The 21,438-nt window shown below is 33.4% G+C and overlaps 1 pseudogene; it reads left to right on the forward strand.

The window, feature by feature from the left end:
• LOC121366159 overlaps window positions 1-21,222 on the forward strand; it is a 37,413-nt pseudogene extending 16,191 nt beyond the window's left edge.
• The last annotated feature ends 216 nt before the right edge of the window (window positions 21,223-21,438 follow it).

The raw sequence follows: 21,438 nt of genomic DNA on the forward strand, positions 1-21,438 counted from the left end.
AGATCTAGGTCAGTGATAAATTCAATAAAATTTGAACATATTCAATAAAGTTTTAAACCTATTTATTAGAACAAGCTACATCAATAATTAGCTCCACCCACCAAGACATTACTAATTAATTATTCATGATACTGTTAACAGGCAAGGATTTATTACTTGTTTACATCTGCCTATATCATTCTTTTTTAAACTGTTTGAAAAGTGCATTTATACATATTGAATAAGGTTTTTTCCTCTTTATTAGATATAACTGCTCGGCAATGGAGCACAGAAGTTTGAGGTTCTTATTGTAACTTTTGCTAACACATATATGATTGTATCTCCTAAAACAAAATGAAAATGGTGATACCAAATATAATAAAATTCCTTACTCAGCATGACTATAGTTATGTTTTTGTGTGCCAATTCCTACCCCAATGACAATTTGAATAAGGTTTCTAAGACATTTAAAGAGCATTACCGCATATACTTTCATCAAGGAAGATGGCTTAAAGCAAAAGATTCTCGTAGCATTTCCTCTAGTCCACTTGATGTGTCACCACAACCATTATCACTGGCTATTTAACCAAATTCTACTGAAAGTAATATAATTAGTGAAGAGATTGTTACTTTTGTGCCAGATGATGAAGGTATATAATTCCAACTGACAGTGAGCCTCAGTACACTATTGCTACTACTTAAGCAACATGACTATAAACTTCATGATAACTGCTATAGTTACTTATATATCAATTGTAGAGTCTTGCTAGTTAACTATTTTTTAAATGTAAATTCATCTTATATGCCTCCAGTAGATATTTTTGTTCGCAGAAACTGAATATTGGGAAAGAAAATGATATGGATTACTTTCAAACTCACTACTTGGGTTCTGAGGAAGCACCACCTCTAACCAAAGGATTTAATAATGATAAAATTGATTTTGGAAGAGGAAGCTACTGTGTGGTGGATTGTTCTTTTTACATGTTTTTCAAACTCCTCATAAAGTGCCTGCATGAGCAATGGAATGGCTTTTAAAAATTTTGGAAATCGTTATTTTGCTTTTTAGGTAAATTTGCTGACACTATAAAATGGCTAGCATCACATTTACCAAACATTAATTACTTGAAAGCCAAATATTTACAAGAACAAATTGTACAGGCAGAAATCCAATTTTTGTGATCATGTGTTAGCTAAAATAACATCCCAACAAGATCAGGAAGAACAATTACTTTTTACCAATTTCATTGGCTTTCTCCAAGTCTATGTCTATTTCGACTGTTTCCTTTGATTTGACAGCTTCTGTGTAACCAAATTCTGTTTCATTGAATGTTACATTTCTTCGTATGATAACTTTTGATGTTTTCTCAACAAGTAACCTGTATCCTTTGATCTTTACTACAGCCAACATAGTGTAGTTTATCAGATTTCTTGTCCAACTTTCGTTGTTGAGCAGCTGGTACATGAGCAAATGCTATACACAAACACGTTTAGGTGGCTGAGTTTTGGCTTCAGACGCGCAATCTGTCGCTAAGTTTTAAATAATATGAACAGACTAAAGAGAGGGAGAGGGGGGGACAAAGTAACTTGGAAGTACAAACGATCACAACAGAAAAGAACCAAAAATAGATATAGCTTATGATAGGACACCAAAAAAGGTGCCCAAGAACTCAAAAAACTCATTAAACACCTAACTTAATGACATATACAATAATCAACACGTACAGATGTACTTATTACACAACTGCCAAATTACATATATAGAGAGTCATCTAAAAGTTTAAAAATATAAATTATTACATTACAATAACATACATACTGGACTTTAAAACATTTGAGGAATATCGAGAGAGACTATTATTGCAAACAAGGTCACACTATTTCAGTGAAGCATTCTTCACATAATAGCAATTACTCACATCCACAGTGAAGTCTATACAGTCTAATCTCAATCTCATCCATTACAGCTTTGACTTGCTCAACTTGTTTTATAAAACACTTTGGTTTCAATACGTACTAACATTGAATGATTATTAGTTTTCATTCAATTATTTTATCAATAAAAGTGTTTTATTATTAAGAGTTTGACTAAAATAGAAACAGATCTAGATATATTGCTTTTATCAATTCATTGTTACTTAGATTGCATACATATCTAGCTACTGTGGTATAAACAATTACTGCATACTATTATACTTACCGAATCAACAGCTCATACACTTCAATCAATGACCTCAGAAATAATAGTACTGCGTACAGTGGAACACATTGACCACATTGAAAAGATGACTACCCTATAGTCTGTATCCTAAGAGATACTATATTTCAAGTGATAGTTATGACAATGACACCATTAATTCTAGTTACTTCAACATGTATCATCATTGGCTAATATATATAGTTGTTCCTTGCATAATCTGTTTGATATGTTCTATAGAGTTAAATATGGCAAAGTGCCTGTTAGGTAAGAAATCACTATCATGTAGTGAGACGAGACAGTCTCCATTGTTTTTAAGAAGTAAACCTGTACATTTTGGATAATTCTATGAAACAACTACTGAGTTTTGTAAGTAGCTATATAGAATGAAAAATTAGTTTGGAGTAATTAAGAGTTATTCCTAGCAGATGTTGACTAAAGTACTCATTTCCATTATAAATGGCTACTTAAGTATATTATCACGAGTTAATGACTTAGTCAGCGAGCTTTCATTTTTAGTCTGACACATATTTTAAACATCAAGCATACACACGCAAATCATATAACGCCAAGCTTGTGGGCGTTTATGCATGAGGCTAACAAGTAGAAATTACTTATCGTGGTACATAGATTATTATTATTATATAATGTACTATCATAACTATCACATGAACTTGTATGATCTACTGTTTGTGTGACTTTTGTTCACAGTATTGTGCTACTAGCAGGTTTACTCAAGACTATGTAACACCAAAAAAATAAAAAAGTCATTGATCTGACTCCATGCTTCATACGTTACTGCATCTTAATCCAGAAATAATGACATCTAAAAAGATGTAAAAAATTCACGTTTGACTCTTGTTTGGTTTTGCAAAATATGAAGTATACTTTTAATGAGAATAAATAAGTTAATTGAAAACCGCTATCCTATGAATAATCAAATATTCATAGTTGAGCGGCGCGCTTCACGCGCTTGAGTTTCTCAGTGACCTGGCTACTAGTGTGTATCTCTTTTTCACAAGTAAGGTATGTATCATTACTATTTGATTTTATTTCCAATGTACTTACTTTTTGTTGTATGAAACCTTAAGATCACAAAATATCGCCATCATGAGCTGGTGTCATATCTATTATATAAACTTCAGTTATACTGTATATCTACAGTACGTGTTACTGCTTCTGAGTATTATGTCTCTGCAGGAGCGCCTTGTCCTTCTACTAATGCACCTTGTTACAGTCTTTCCTACTATACTGCTAATTATAAATCTTACTTCACTGAGTGATACAATCTTCTACTTCCAAGAGGGAACTCACACTCTACATGGTACATTGAAGATCAGCAATGTAAGTAATATAACACTACAGGGATTGGGTCATATAGAGCAAAGTTTTCACGAGAAAGTTCTGCAATCTACTTCAGTAATAATGTGCAGTAACAACAACAAAACAGGTATAAAATTTAGTAGTAGCAGAGATGTTGTACTAAAATCATTAACATTAGCAAATTGTGCAGTGTTGACAGTTACTTACAAATAAATATTAGCTTGCTCTTTGTGGACATCAATATTGTCAGGCTAGAACGGGTATCAGTCCAGAATGGTTCAGGTTTTGGCCTTGTTCTTGAAAATGTTTTTGATGTGTTAATTGCCAATTCGTCATTTGCAAAAAAATCAACCACTTAAGACATGTACTGATTGTTTAGGTGGTAATGCATACATTCTGTATTATGACCAACGCACTAATAAAACACAGTACAATTTTTCTATTATACAATCAAATTTCACATTTGGATTAAATCGTAAAGGCTGTACCAGGGAGAAAGGCTACTATATCATTCAATCTAGTGGAGGGCTTAGTGTATACTTATTGTCTACACAATCATACAAGATACAGTTTATAATTGAAAGTGTTGTGTTCTACAATAACATTGCTAACGTTGGGGCAAACTTCCTATTCTTTGCTAACAACACTGGTCTCTATTCTTTAGTAATGAACAACACTATTAGTACTTATGGCAAAGCATTGATATTAGCACAGATAACTATGAATGTACTTTGGAGCAGGTATGACTTTGCTACAGGTATACACACCCAGCAATGAATCTGAGATAATTGTTGAAAATGTATTTTTGCACACAATTTTGCTCAAGATTTGGAGGAGGTGTAGCAATTGGTTTGTTAGCCACTGCTGGTAATATTGAGTTTAAAAATTGTACTATATACAACACATACAGGCATACTATGGATCAGGTATGGGTCTGTATGGATTTTCTTCTGTACTGCTAACTTTTCAGTTTTTGCAGACATTTCATTTAATTCCAATAAAGTACCCAAAAAGGTTGATACATTTCAATCAGCTTTATTATTAGTATATATTGAAAAATGTTATATTTGAACAAATTGATGTTAGTAATCATGACACTACTGGTTTATTGAGTTATAAATAGTCAGTTAACATTTAATAAAAATGCCAACTTTGTAAACAATTCAGGGATTTTAGGTGGTGGTATGGCTTTATATGATTCATCTCATTTAATACTAAAAAGAACAAACAAACATATCATTTGTCAATAATTATGCTAGTGAATCAGGTGGAGGAATCTTTGTATCAGAAACATTCATAGCTCGTGACTTTCCCACTTTTTTGTTCTTTAGATTTGAACACGATCACAGCACTAATGCAAAATTATATTTTCTTAATAATAAAGCCAAAATATCAGTGATGTCCTATATGGTGGTAATGTGGATTATTGTATAAATGGACACGAATTTCTCAACTTTTTTAATTACTCCCATCACAGCACAGGACTATCAGTAGTGTCATCAGATCCCATTGAAAGTATGCTTTTTGCGAACAAAATATACCTAATTGCTCTGTTACTAACATCAATATAACTGCAATGCCTGGTATTAATGTCAATATATCACTAGCTACTGTTGGCTCGAGAAATGGTTTAACCAAAGGTGTGATAGAACTGACAGGCTTGGATAGTTCATTCAAAGTACAAACTGTCAACACTAGACTAAATTCAAATTGTACTGATGTTCCATTTCGTGCAACAGCAAATAGTACAACGAATACAGGACAAGTCTATGTAACACTCGAGAAGTCTTTTTTACATTTATATGATCCTTTAGGTAAATTGATTGAAGTTACTTTTCAGTCCTGTCCAATTGCTTTTCCATTAGATATTACGAATAATGCTTGTGCTTGTATATCTGAATTAGAGAAAACACCACAATAAGATGTGGATGTCAATACTCAAACTATAACTAGACATGGTGCAATGTGGATTGGTTATAATAATGACAATGATTGTGTTATTGTTCATCCAAATTGCCCCTTTGATTATTGTAGTGACAATAATGTTAGTTTTACATTTGAACTTACAGAGGAACAATGTCTTAACAATCATCTGGACTACTTTGTGGGCAATCGATGAAGGACTTAGTCTCCAGTTAGGTTCCAATCAATGTGGACAATGTACTAATACTACATAGCTCTTATCATTCCATTTGCTTTAGCTTGGTATAGCACTGGTAGCTGTTCCATCATTGCTTTGAACTAACTGTGTCTGTGGGTACAATCAATGGACTTATATTCTATGCTAATGTTGTCAAAATATATGAACACATTTTTTTTCCTAATGGTCCTGTGAATTTTTTTAGTCTTTTATTTCCTGGGTCAATCTAGATTTGGGTATTGAGACTTGTTTTATTAATGGTATGGTTCATGTAGTAAAGTAGGTTGGCTGCAGTTTTTTCTTTCCAGGCTATGTTGGTTTCTACTAATATTTATCATAATATTATCACGATATTCCAGTAAAGTGGTTCGACTTGTGGGAAGACAAAGCAATTCCAGTATTAGCAACTATGATACTACTATCATACACCAAAACTGATACGCACTGTCTTCCAAGTCCTTACACATTAATATTCAGTGTATTGATAAAAGATTTTCAAATTCTACTATTAAGGTGGTATATTGATGCTACACCTGAGAATATCTGAAAAGGGTGTCATTTACCATTGTTCTGTTCTCACTGGCTGTACTCATTTTACTTATTATTCCATACACTTTCTACCTTCTTACTATACCATTATTTGAAGGACCTTATCAAACCACACATGTTCTGCTGCCAAAAGTGTCAACATATCTGAAGCCTTTCTCTGATGCATATGGAGGTCCATATAAGGACAAATGTCGTTTTTGGACTGGATTTTTACTATAGTTCGTGTTGTCTTAGCACTGGTTGTATCCCCTAGATATTGATATTGCTGTTAGCTTGGATATGTTAACATCTATTTTGAGTTGTTGTGATTACTTTATGTATTCCTTTGAAGGGAATCTATCAAAAGCTTCCCTTGGTCTGTCTGAGATTTTCTTTTTTCTTAACCTTATTTTTATTGTCTTCTATACGTAAACAACTTTTACTAATTCAAAAGTAGAACTATTGACCAAATCTTGATATCACTAGCTTTTGTAGTATTCTGTGGTATTTTGTTCTATCACATGTGGGATGATTATAAAGTCATATTTACAAGACCCACCAGAAAGAGTGTTTTTAAAAGCCACGATCTAATATTCTTCCCAATGATGATAACAAAAAGTCTCTCCAGCCAATATCATTCATCAGCTGACCTATGAACATATTCATTAGTACCAGAGTTACTGTGACCTCTGCTTGATGATGAAACAACATTTCTTATCCATAATGAAGACGAAAATGTTTTAGTAGACATATTAATTGTCTTATTAATACATGAATTATATTAGTATTAATTGCGTTTTAAATCTATCTCATTATATTATACCTTAGTTGTCTGAGTTTGTATTAACATTTCATGATTATTATTTTGCATTCACTAACAGCACTAGCTATTATATTTAAGTAAATTATAATATTCATAGAATAAGAGTTTATTATGCGCTTACTAATATACTGTCAATTATATTTTAAAAACATAGTAAGTTAAGAAAAATTATATTGGTAATCATTATTATATCTCACATAAAATTCTATTGATTGATATTATCCATATATTTCTACAAGTTACCTGAGTCAAGCTTTCTTTCTTTGATGTAAAAATCAACATAGACTGCTTGTACCACATTGCTATGTAATTATGACAATTTAAGTGACTTACTATGCAACCACTTTTAAACGCTAATGATTTTCTAATTCATATTATGTAGAGACTGATAAAAGTTACCTTCAGTAATCGATCAAATTGATTAGCAGTCACTACTCACGCTGCCATCATATTTCTAATTATTGTACAGGTCACTTATTATTGTACTCACCTATGAAGGCTAATCGCTACACATTTACAAGACCATTCATATATGATCGGATCAATAGAGGAACCTTTCCATTGATTTTGAAATATAAGAGTATGTAGATTGCAAAGTTCCTTAACATGCATCCTAGTCCCCTACTTTATGGTGAACTGTTCAGTGACTGATATCAGTAGTAGGAGACGAGAATCCACTACGACTGATGATGAAGATGACTAATGCTTTATTTTCTTACATAGGATACAATTGTTTTAATTCTAGCTCATCAAACGATTATGTTGTGATTTATATACACTTTAATCTGACTGTAGTTTTTTGAGCCGTAGCAGTAATGTAATGTAATTACTATATCATGAAGTTAGTTATTCTGACTACTAAGTGTACTGTTACTAATTATGATATTTATTAGGCACGTAGAATTATAAAGGTATAGTTTAATATTATAACTAACTCTTATAGAATATAAACTAGTACTACCTAGTGACATATAAATTGCCCTACATTTACAACTGTTTACTGTCCTTCATCAGAACACAATAATGGTAAGATCATTACAAAAGTGTGACTTGAAATTTTTTTATCTAAGCAATATTAGCTTTATAGGTTAATTGATTCCAGTAAGAAACAGAACCTTCAGGCTCAAAATTGTGCAGATGTAACACTTTTATCAAACCATCTCTGTAAATACAGCTGTCTTGTTACATGTACAAATTATATGAGCCGTTATGAACTTGTGTCACATAATAATGAATACAACCTGGTCAAAAGTATACAATAAATCACTGGACTTGTAACAGACTATATACTACTGACTGACTAACCGCTTCTAGATATTTAAACGTGTATTAATGAATTCTGTACAGAACAAGACAGTAATAATTCATGTCATGCACGAGTATGTATATCGTTCAGTGGTCCCTTTTCTCTCTGAAATTAGTTTGGGACATGCATTCCGTTGACAGACTGACTGTTAAATACATCTTCTGTTCTCCATAGTCCTAAACTGATACGTACTGCCATTATTTCCAGTGATATCATTTTCCTCATATTTCAGTTGTATGTGTACATCAGTATCAATGTCACCAGATATTATCTATCGGTAGAGTCTGATGTGTAAGTGTCCCAATATTGGAGGTTATTAGTTTTTAATTAAACTCTAATTGTTTAAAGGTCTCACTGTCAGTACTATTTTACTGATTGTTCCATACTGACCATTATACCATGGGTTATTGGACATGTAAATAACCAATGTCTTAAGTAACCGGACATGGTTGCTCTTAACAGAAGTTGGCCTTGAAGACCGTACATTGTCACTACTAGAGGTTGGCAATCATGTCACTGTCAATCAGTTTTGGCTGTGCTTTTGTTGACTACACCCTCTCATGTTGTTAGCCAACTGATATGTCAACTGATAGATCCCTGAGGTATACTATTGTGTATTGTATGGAGTTTAATCATCTACAGAAGTGGCTATTCCGGATGTTTTAATAAGACTTCCTCGATGAGATATATATCATGACAGCTTTGATCTTTGCTTGTGTTGAGATGTCCTTGTTTGAATCGCAAGTACTGTCTCTGTACTTAGCCATCTGCTTTGCACAATATCTACATCACATCTGACGTTTAACTACAAGTGATAAGTAGTTTCCACTCTTTATTAGAGTACTTGAAGTTAGTCCAATACTATATTCTGTTGTATTGTTCCTCTATCTATGTCTGGATACATGTTTGTCCCTACTAATACTTTAAAGCAACCTTTATACAAATTATAGAGATTCAATACCCTTTTTCCTATGTCCCATACAATCCTTTAGCTATTATACATACGTATATTGAATCATTGATGACACTTGTTCTAGTCCCATGCTAATGCCTTTACGTATTATAGATGCCGCTACTTTAAGACACCTCTACTAAGGAGTGACACAAATGTTCTCACGTGCACCTACAGTGTGATAACCTTTACTGTCTGTGAATCTCATATATCACATAACTTCCTATTGCATACCAACCCATTGCACATTCTTTACTGAGATCCCACACAAAAGTCAATTATAATGTTACAGCCACTGCTTGCGAATAGGTCTGGGAACGAGACTATAGTTTCTTCTACATGGAGATAGCAAGGGAACAGATGTTTGAGGTATAAAATAGTTTTGTGGGTCTATTTGATAAGGTATACTTTCAGTAATTGTGTAGAGAAGCTCTTGAATGTGTAACTTTCTGATGATACTATTGACTTTAATCATTACTACCTGTATGTACTATATGTAACAGCAACATCTTTATTTCCAGAGTATGATGATACTACATTGACTGTAGAACACATTTATTGTGGACACTTACAGACAACCCATCACGATATAGCTAGTATATAGGTGGTCTTAAAATCGGGTTCTACAATACACTAAATCTACTAGCAGTAACTAGAATTTGTATCACAATATAGAATTCTTATGAATTATCAAAGCCACTAGTAGACTAACTGCAGCAGTTAGTTGATATTCTTTTACGGTATCTTTTACATAACCATGAGCACAAATAAGAGTTGGCTTAGCAACAATTTCTGAAATTTAGATTTCATGTGGTCGACTAAGATTTATTAATCCACACTTTATAATCATGCTCAATCTCTTTTTTTACTAAGTATTTATAACCCACTTTGAGATTCTATATCAAAAAAATATTACTCTCATAATAATTGAAATGGTCTTTTGTCAATATAACTATCTACATGCTCTCGTGTGGAGGCTGTTTACTCCACCATGAGTACTGGAGAGGTAGTTATGGTGTGAGCGCTGGGAGTACACTCTTATAAACGAGAATATGTCTTGTCTTTGTTCATGGGGAATAAAAGTTTAGTGATTCAACAACGAGTTCCTTTTATACGATCTAAGTTATTTTGGTTTATTCCTTCTATCAACATTAACTGGCTAATTTACTATTTGGCGGAATGGAGTAACAGTTGCGAATGAACCAAGAGAACAAAATATGTGTTTTTTATATTTATAGTAATTATGACTTGTTATATTACTTGGAATTGTAATAATCTCATAATTATAACGTTACAAAAGTACTTATTGATATGTTCGTTACATTATTTATCACTTGTCGTACATTGTTGTGGATTAGACGTAAGAAGTTAAATAATAATGGACATCACCCACATATGCAGTCTTTCACATGTACCTTGCATATTGTGTCAGTCATCTTTATCATCTCTCTGTCTTTCTTAAAGTCTCCTTCATAATTTAAATAACAATGAGTAGCCTTTTGTATAATTGAATCTTACTACAGTTGTCCATGGCTCTGTCATATCTGCTAATCTATGTGTGGTTACTTCAGTATTGTATAGTTTGGTGCTCCAATAACTTTGGAGGACATTGTTGACTTTAATCATTACGACTGGTAGTGTGGTACTAATGTCTCTCGTTATAAAAATATACAGTACTATTGATATAAATGACTGACTGAACACCATTTATTTGTGGACTTACAGGACCAAACCCATCCACTATAATTATACTAAATTATAGTGACAAAATTAGACGACACAAATTGTGTCATAATCGAAATTATACTTAAATTTGTGTTACTCGACTTCTATGCAATTATCACTAGCCACTATTGTACTACTGATGGTTTTAGTTTGATAGGTTTTGAAGTTTTCTTTTAAACATGCCACATTCCCAGAGAGTTATGCTTATCAACACAATTTACTGATAGATCTACCGTAACATCATCTACGTTACAATATTGGTCTACCTATTAATCACTCACTACGTTCGTTTTCCTTACTATATGAATTACTAGGTGTATTCACAAGTAGTGATATCAATTAATTAACATAACATATTTTCTATCTTATCAGGGCTGCAGTAATACAACTTATTACTTGTTCTTGGTTCTTCCAGTTTAGATATTAATTCTCTATTGTTTCTCGATCCTTCACTATTGCATTGCTGTCCATCAATGAGCGTGGTGTCATATTTATTATCTAACAGCATTTATAGATGGTTACAACAGAATTGGTTATACAATTTACTAGCAGTCAGAGATTTTAGGTATTGAAATCATTAACAATAGCAAATTGTGGGATGTTTGTTTAAGTGGGTATACAAAGTATGTATGTTGCTAGCTTACTCTTTCTCAATACCATAATGTTACATTGGAATGGTTATCAGTCCAGAATAGTTCTGGTAATGGACTTGTTTCTTTTCAATGCTTTTGATGTGTTAATCAAAATAATTCCACATTTGCTAATAATAGAAATCCTAACATTTATGTAGCCAATGCGTTAATTTATTATAGTGAGCAGGCTAAAAGACTGTCCAGAATTAATATTGTGAAATCAAATTTTACATTGGCATTAGGAAGTGGCATGATGTTGGTGTATCATGTGATAATGAAATTAATGTTGAGGTAATCATTGAAAAAGGTTTTTTTTCAAATAATAATGGAGGAATCCTCATCAATTTCAATTGTGGAAGTGGTAGTATTGAGTTTACCAATTACACTATACACAACAATATTGCTGCTAATTGGGGAGAAGTGACCATTTATTTTCGAATATGAAAAATGGTATTATTGAGTTTATTAATTGCATTATATACAACAATACTGCTCTGTATGGAGGAGGAGTGTACAGTTTTTTATATAATGGAAGTGGTAGTATTGAGCTTAGTAACTACAATATTTATAACAATACTGCATACTATGGATCAGGAGTGTTCATTATTACTTTACTATCTGCTTCAAAGGTTAGGTTTTTTTTTACAAATGTTTCATTTCATTTCAATAAAGTATCAAAGATGCTGGACAAATATCAATCTGCTGTGTTACTTATGAATATTGAAAATGTTCTTTTGGACCAAATTGATATTAGTAATCATAACACAACTGGTTTAGTAAGTATTAATAGCCCAATAATGTTTGATGGACATAGTGCATTCGTAAACAATTCTGGCATTTATGGTGGAGGCATTGCTTTATATGGACTCTCCCAAACATTGTTAAATCAGAACACAAACATATCATTTGTCAATAATCATGCTAGTGAGTCAGGTGGTGGAATCTTTGTATTAAAAGTTGTTAATAGCATTGCCTTAGTATTTTGGTACCTTTAATAATCTTTCTTATTATAATAATGATTTTAAGGCAATGTTATATTTCATCAACAATACAGCTGATATATCTGGTGATGTATTGTATGGAGGTGAAATATCTAATTGTGTGAACTTTGACTTTGATCACCAATTTCATTACCCTCAACAAACAGGTCTATCAGTAGTGTCATCAAATCCTATCCAAGTGTGTTTTTGTGAATCAAACATACAAAATTGCTCTATTACAAACTTCAATATAACAGCAATACCTGGAATTAATGTCAATATATCACTAGCTACTGTTGTAATAAAGATGGCTTAACAAAGGGTGTAATAAATTGACAACATCAGATAATTCATCATCTACTGTACAAACTGACAATACTAGACTAAATGCAACTTGTACCAATGTAACCTTCAAGATAACAGCAAACCCTTCATTGAACACATCAAAAGTCTATGTAACACTTGAAGGTTTACTCAGTGGACTTTCACCTGATGACTATGCTAAAGACATTGAAGTTAGCATTGAGTCCTGTCCAATTGGGTTTCCATTACTAAATGATGCTTGCAGTTGTAGACCTGAATTAAATACATCTTCAATAACTTGTGATATTAACACTCAAATTATAACTAGAAATGGTGATATGTGGATTGGTTATAAAAAATGAATTCAGACTGTCTTATTGTTTATCCTCTTTGCCCCTTTGATTACTGCAATGATGGAAAAATTTATTTTAAAATGACCTCTACTGATCCACAATGTCTTTACAATCGATCTGGCATACTCTGTGGACAATGTAGTGATGGCCTTAGTCTCATATTAGGATCCAATCAATGTGGACAATGTACTAATAACTACATAGGCTCTTATCATTACATTTGCTCTTGCTGGTATAGCACTGGTAGCTTTATCATTGCATTAAACTTAACTGTGTCTGTGGGTACAATCAATGGACTTATATTCTATGCTAATGTTGTCAAAATATATGAACCTATCTTCTTTCCCAATGGTCCTGTGAAAGTTCTTAGTTAATTTATTTCCTGGTTTAATCTTGATCTGGGTATTGAGACTTGTTTCTTTGATGGTATGGATTCTTGCAGTAAGACGTGGCTACAGTTTATCTTTCCAGGCTATGCTTGGTTTCTATTAATATTTCTTGTAATATCATCACAATATTCTAGCAAAGTGGTTCAACTTGTGGGTTCACATGCAGAGTTGTCCTCAATTAAAATAACTGAGAGCTCATTATTAAGGGCGTGTCTATTTTGAAAGAAAAGCTGCATGGCTACGTCGAGATCAGGTTTGACTACATTATTATAATAATTATCTATTGTTATGTGTGTGTGTGTGTCATGTTCTACAGATTATCATGTACCTACAAAGAGGTCTGATCACTCCACACATATAGTGGGTGACTACCTCTACATGTGGGTGGTAATATAGATGGTCTTCCTGAGGTACATGACAATGAAGTCAAACATAGGATGACCTCTGTTATTGAGATACTTCACTTATCAACTGGTAGATGGGAACAACGACCTACTAATGGAAAACCTCCACTGGGTGTCTATAATTATGCTCCACTGTTATCAGTAACAGGATCTACTATTTTGGAGGCTATTGTAATCATGGCCAGTGTCGTCACAATAGTGTCAACTCATTAATAACACATTCACTTACATGGAATGAACTGTTCACAACTAATCCAAGTACGGGTCCAATGATGAAGTCAAGCTGTAGGATGATATCTCTTACATTCAATAAAGTGAATTATCTACTGGTAGTTGGTGGTATTGGTCCACGTCCTACCTCTCCACAACCTGGTGCTCGAGCTCAGTATAGTGATGTTTATGGTGATAATGTTTCGTACTAATGAACACCACTATTATCAGTTATCCAGTGGTAAGAAGATCAATATATCATGTTATTAATACATTATATATCAAGTACAATTTTATAACTGTTTGTATTGCAGGTCAGTGGATAATACCAGAAATTACTGGAGAATGTCCACCTCCTTGTGATGGCTTCACTTTTACATCACTACCAAATAACAGAGCTCTGTTATTTGGTGGTTATACACCTAATGGTCCTATTAACACTGTGTATATTGCTCAGTGTACAAAGACTGCAGTGGTGAGTTTACAATATGTATTAAGTTAAAGTATTTAGTTACTGTATAATATTGTGGAGTAATCATGTTTAAAATTTGATATTATTAAATGAACTAAATTTATAGTATATAATGTCTTTATATTATTATTAGGAACTGTTTTATTAATAAACAAGTGATTTATTGTTTGTTAATATTTCTTTAATCAACTTAGAGGTTATATTGATAACTTAACTTCTAACTCTAGAAACTTTAATAATTCACAATTATATTTTAAATAGTGACCTCAAATAGTAAATTTCCCTATTGTTGTTCAATATTAAAATAGATGTCCCAGGTCTTATTAAAGGAAATATTGTAACTAAATTAAAATTCACATAAAGTATAAAATAAACAATATTCTTAAACATTTCCCAGTATACAGTATTAATTACTGCTATGTTAATTGTATAATATGTTGACTTGAATATTATCTACCCAGCACTGGGAGAAGATAAGTGAACCACTTCACAAATCAGTGAATTGGCCTAAGAGGAGAGATTGTCATGCTACCACTATTATCAGTGACCTACATGTGATGATGGTGGGTGGAATTGGTACTATTGGTGACAGCTGGTTATTTAACATTGATACAAAGACATGGACAAAGGTTAGTTGCTAGTTATCATGTGACCTAACACTAACAGAAAGTGAGTTAATGTCTATCGATCTACAATATGAGGGAGATATAATAAAGTGTGACTATTTGAACTTTGACCTCTGAAAATAACTCTTATCTATAAAAAATTATAATTAATAATAGTTATTATAGTTATTCTTTAGCATTATGATAGTATAGTCTATTGATATATCTGATTTGTTTATAGTTATAATTCAGTTATTAAAGATTGTACATAAGTACTTATGTTGATGTTTTAAAGTATTGTAACATGTCAACTCCACCAGTTCATAAAAAGTTATAGTCTGTTACTAGAGTACATGTATCCACTGATGTTACATATATAATGACTAGTTTTGTAGTAATATCATAACATCATTATTATAATGTCATATAGTACACTATATTCCATCTTATAGCTCAATATACCAGAGTCAGTGACTAAGAGATGGAGCCACTCCCTCTCATTATGGAATGTGTCACCTACCACTGTATGGGTAATACAATTTGGAGGATTTAAAGGTTTTAGTGAACTCAATCATACTACAGTGATAGAACTTAGTAAGTACTGTCTATTGATGATAGTATTTGTTATATAGTACACACACACATTATCAGTATTATCACAGTATGATATAGGAGTATTGACACACTAACTGTTTATATTACAAACTAGTCTCATAACTCAATACTATTGTAACATACTATATCTCTCACTATAGTATGTAATGATGACCAGTGGACTGTAGGAGATGTAATAACTAACCTGACATCTACTGAAGAATATCAACTTAAGCTACAACAGAAGAGACATAGACGACCTCAACTTACTGTCCAATCTCCTACACGTCTTCAACCTTCATCTTCATCACGTCAAAAATTACAAGAGAAAGATAGAGAAATTCAACGTTTAACACGACAACTTAAAGTTACCAACAAAGAGCTACAAGATACCAAAAACAACAGCAGATAGATATGACAAGAGCTCTTCAAGAGGACAATATTGAACACAGAAAGATCTTCGTCAACAACAACCAAGAGTTTAACTACTGCTCTTCAACAAAGACAACATACTATAGCCACTCTTCAACAAACAAGTTCAACAGTTACAACAACAGTTCTCACTGGGTGGTGAGGAAGGAGGAGATTGAGATGACTGAGGAGATTCTTGGCAAAGGAGGTTGGGGAGAAGTCAAGGTGGCTAAATTTCGTTGCCTCAGAGTGGCTGCCAAATGTCTTCATGAAGTTATCCTGTCACCATATAACATATCAGTTTTTACAAGAGAAATGGAGATTGCTGCTCGAGTAACGTCATCCTAATCTCCTTCAGTTCATAGGAGCCACTAAAGTGGGTAGTCCTATCATCCTCTCAGAACTAATGCCAACTAGTCTTCGCAAAGAGCTAGAAGTTGGTCCTCTACCCTATCCTGCTGTTCTGACTATCAGTCAAGATATAGCCTGTGGTCTCAACTATCTCCACCTCTTTAAACCAGACCCAATACTACATAGAGATGTCAGCACTGCTAACGTTCTGTTACTGCCAATTGTTTGGTGGGTGGAGAGCCAAGTTATCAGACTATGGTTCAGCTAATCTTCAACCAATGATTGGTCGTACAGTCAATCCAGGTAATCCAGTTTATTCTGCTCCAGAAGCTGGTGTACCAAAAGACCATTCTCCTGCAATGGATGTTTACAGTTATGGTGTTGTCTTGATTGAAATGATGATCTGTCGTATTCCTGAGGTAGCTCAGAGACAACTTCATATTAACAGTATTAGACGACCAACGTTTAAATCTCTTATCAAACGATGTTTGAAAGAGAATCATAGAGAACGTCCCACAATGTCAGAGATCATAACAGACTTCAATGAAACCATTTAATAGTATACTAGTGTGTGTTTAATTTTAGTAGTAAGGTTATTATAATAGTTAGTTTAGTTATTGTACTATGCGTGATTATTATAATAATATTACCATATATGGACATTTTGCAGAGAAGTGAATGTATGAATTATAACTGGCATTTCAACTTAAGCTACAACAGAAGAGACATGGACAACCTCAACTTACTGTCCAATCTCCTACACATCTTCAACCTTCATCTTCATCATGTCAAGAATTACAAGAGAAAGATAGAGAAATTCAACGTTTAACACGACAACTTGAAGTTACCAAGAAAGAGCTACAAGATACCAAACAACAGCAGATAGATATGACAAGAGCTTTTCAAGAGGACCTTGAAACAAAAGAAAGACAACTACATCAACTACGTCAAGAACTTCAAGAAAAACAGCAAACTCAAGCTACACTTCTACATGAACACAGAAATAGAGAAAGTTTACTTCAACAACAAATACAAGATCAAGAAGAGAGAGAAAGAGGACAGTTACAGGATAGTCAAGAGAGAGAAAGAGTACTACGTCAAGAGTGTGATAATCTTCACCGAGAACATAATGATTATCGTCAACAACGTGACAATATTGAACAAGATCTTCGTCAACAACTGCAAGAGTCAACCACTGCTCTTCAACAAAGACAACATACTATAGCCACTCTTCAACAACAAGTTCAACAGTTACAACAACAGTCTCACTGGGTAGTGAGGAAGGAGGAGATTGAGATGACTGAGGAGATCCTTGGGAAAGGAGGTTGGGGGGAGAAGTCAAGGTGGCTAAATTTCGTGGCCTAGAGTGGCTGCCAAATGTCTTCATGAAGTTATCCTGTCACCATATAACAAATCAGTTTTTACACGAGAAATGGAGATTGCTGCTCGAGTACGTCATCCTAATCTCCTTCAGTTCATTGGAGCCACTAAAGTGGGCACTCCTATCATCCTCTCAGAACTAATGCCAACTAGTCTTCGCAAAGAGCTAGAAGCTGGTCCTCTACCCTATCCTGCTGTTCTGACTATTAGTCAAGATATAGCCTGTGGTCTCAACTATCTCCACCTCTTTAAACCAGACCCTATACTACATAGAGATGTCAGCACTGCTAACGTACTGTTACTGCCAATTGTTGGTGGGTGGAGAGCCAAGGTATCAGACTATGGTTCAGCTAATCTTCAACCAATGATTGGTCGTACAGTTAATCCAGGTAATCCAGTTTATTCTGCTCCAGAAGCTGGTGTACCAAGAGACCATTCTCCTGCAATGGATGTTTATAGTTATGGTGTTGTCTTGATTGAAATGATGATCTGTCGTATTCCTGAGGTAACTCAGAGACAACTTCATATTAACAGTATTAGACAGCCAATGTTTAAAGCTCTTGTTGAACGATGTTTGAAAGAGAATCGTAGAGAACGTCCGACAATGTCAGAGATCATAACATACTTTCAATGAAACCATTTAATAGTATACTAGTGTGTGTTATAATTTTAGTAGTAAGGTTATTATAATAGTTAGTTTAGTTATTGTACTATGTGTGATTATTATAATAATATTACCATATATGGACATTTTACAGAGAAGTGAATGTTTGAATTATAACTGGCATTTCTGCCCTTTAACTTGGAGAAGGCAATGCTAGACTATATATAGACAGAGAGTGTTCATAGAGAAAGTTTAATATCAAATGTTGACAGACATACAGTTATATTAACAATATAAAATATAATGTTATTTATATAGTATATGCTGGACTTCTTAATGTACAGATGTCTATATTAGGATGATGGTCTGTGAGTAGATTCTGTTAAATAGAACATTAATTTTTTAGTTGTTAAAGATAATGCTGACTTGATCTTTTGTTTTGAGATGGTAAATGTGATATAGTGTAAGAAGGATAAGATGTCAGTGTAATATTAGTAGCCTCTAGTGTGTTATAACTGTTAGGAGCTGGTTGAATAGTTGAGCCTATTAGAAGATATAAGATCATACTTAAATGGAACATCTCTATAATGGACACTATGGAAGTCTAGTGAGACAGTCTGAACCTTAAGCCACATACTTAATGTTTAAGGTTTAGTGATAGGATCAGTATAAAATATGGTGATCTCAGACTGTCATATTGTACTTCTTTAGGACAATGTCATTAGTAGAGGTGTGTCCTCAATATAAAGGTCATTAAAGTATTATTAGTATGGGCCTAGAACAAGTGTCCTGAACTTCAGACTTATAATTTATTCTAATTTTTATTACCAAGAGGTAGAGTTGTTTTAATTCTCATAGAATAAAATGGTGCTGTCCTTGTAGTTAAAGATTGACATCCAATTATATGAGGTATATTATAGGAACATGGAATAGTATTATTCTAAAATTAAATAGATTTAATAAATTATAACTAAATTATATAAAAAATTACTTGTTCCCTGTCCTGATTAGTTTGATAAATCCATAAATTTGTGGTCTTAATTGGAGGGGTTTTACCTGTTACCATGACAACATTATCAAATTTAAACATAGTAATAAAGGACATACTGTTAATATGATGGGTTGATATCCAACATAATGGACCTTTACTACTTAAAGAAGATGGTTTGACATCATAGGTACAGGGAGAAGGTTTCGCTATTTGTTCCAGAGAAAGAGGTGGCCGTGAGACCGATCATTGTCTTAAACCTGAAATTATAATCCTCTCAAGACTTTTCACTATCTTACTTACCAATACAATGAGATGTCTTTGGTTTTTCAATAGTATAAAAAGTGGAGGAGTTGAGGTTACTATAGAGAATATTATTAACAATGATCTAATTAATTGAATCTATTAATTTTACTGATAATAAATAAAAGCGCGAATTGTTGTTATTTAAAGATTGCTAGCGGACAAATAGTCGAATCTGATTGGTCGACGGCTTGAAGTATGTAAAGAACTGCGCTGGAATTTTTATCATTTCTTGTCCAAGTTAGTTTGTAATAAAGATGTTGTCCTTGTTGTTGTGAAACTAACTATGGTCTACACTACAATGACTACCTCATCTCTACAGAAACTTTCTTGATCACTTACTGAGTCAGTTTTAAGACAATCCTTTGAGGTCTCTTTGCTGGTCGTCCATTAGGAGTCAGTGAGCACAATCTATCTCTAAAGAACTGATACTCTTTCCATTCCAGCCCCACCTAACAAAGACCATATCCTAGATATTTTTAACTTCTTTATAACTGGAAGAAAAATACGTCTTGAGAGTTGAGAAAGAAGGTGTACCTCTCTCTCTCTCTCTCTCTCTCTCTCTCTCTCTCTCTCTCTCTCTCTCTCTCTCTCTCTCTCTCTCCTCTCTCTCTCTCTCTCTCTCTCTCTCTCTCTCTCTCTCTCTCTCTCTTCTCTCTCTCTCTCTCTCTCTCTCTCTCTCTCTCTCCTCCTCTCTCTCCCCTTTCTCTCTCTCTCTCTCACACACACAGTCACACACACTCACTGACCCATTTTTTAAATTACCACAGCTAGTAACACTGTGGTACAGGGCCCCTGAACTCTTACTTGGTTCAGCACGATATTCTTATCCCATTGATGTATGGAGTATAACTTGTATATTTGCTGAAATGTCTAATAAAAAACTGTTGTTTCAATGAGACTCTAAAATTGATCAACTCTCTGAATTTTCAGGTTATTCAAAACAGGTTTTATAAACTGGTTTAACTAGTTCCACTGTAGGATTTTGGGTACACCTAATGATACAACATGGCCTAATGTAACTGAACTATCAAATTTTAAACCAAATTTTCCTAAATGGATTGGAAAGACAATAAAACAAGTTTGTCCTCGACTTGATGCAGCAGGTTGTGACCTGTTAATGGTAGGTTATTGTTCAATGATCCTTTTTAATTCTAGTGTCTTTAATATCAGCAAAATGTTGGTTTATAATCATGGGAAGAGAATGTCAGCAAAGACTGTTATGCAACATCCTTATTTCAGTGATTTAGACAAGTCAGGTCTACCAGATACAGTACAGTCTTAAGAACATATTATAACATTAATATTTTATGTATCATTAACTGTATACTGTATTAACACACACTAATACATCTGAATGGAATAAATTATAATAAATAAAATAACTTGTATAGTCTAAGATTACTTGTTTTATGATGGAACTTGTAATATGGAAGTCCATATAAGGACAAGTGTCGTTTTTGGACTGGATTTTTACTACGTGTTCGTG

This window comes from Gigantopelta aegis, unplaced genomic scaffold (genome assembly GCF_016097555.1).
Source record: "Gigantopelta aegis isolate Gae_Host unplaced genomic scaffold, Gae_host_genome ctg4879_pilon_pilon, whole genome shotgun sequence".
NCBI classification, from domain to species: Eukaryota; Metazoa; Mollusca; class Gastropoda; order Neomphalida; family Peltospiridae; genus Gigantopelta; species Gigantopelta aegis.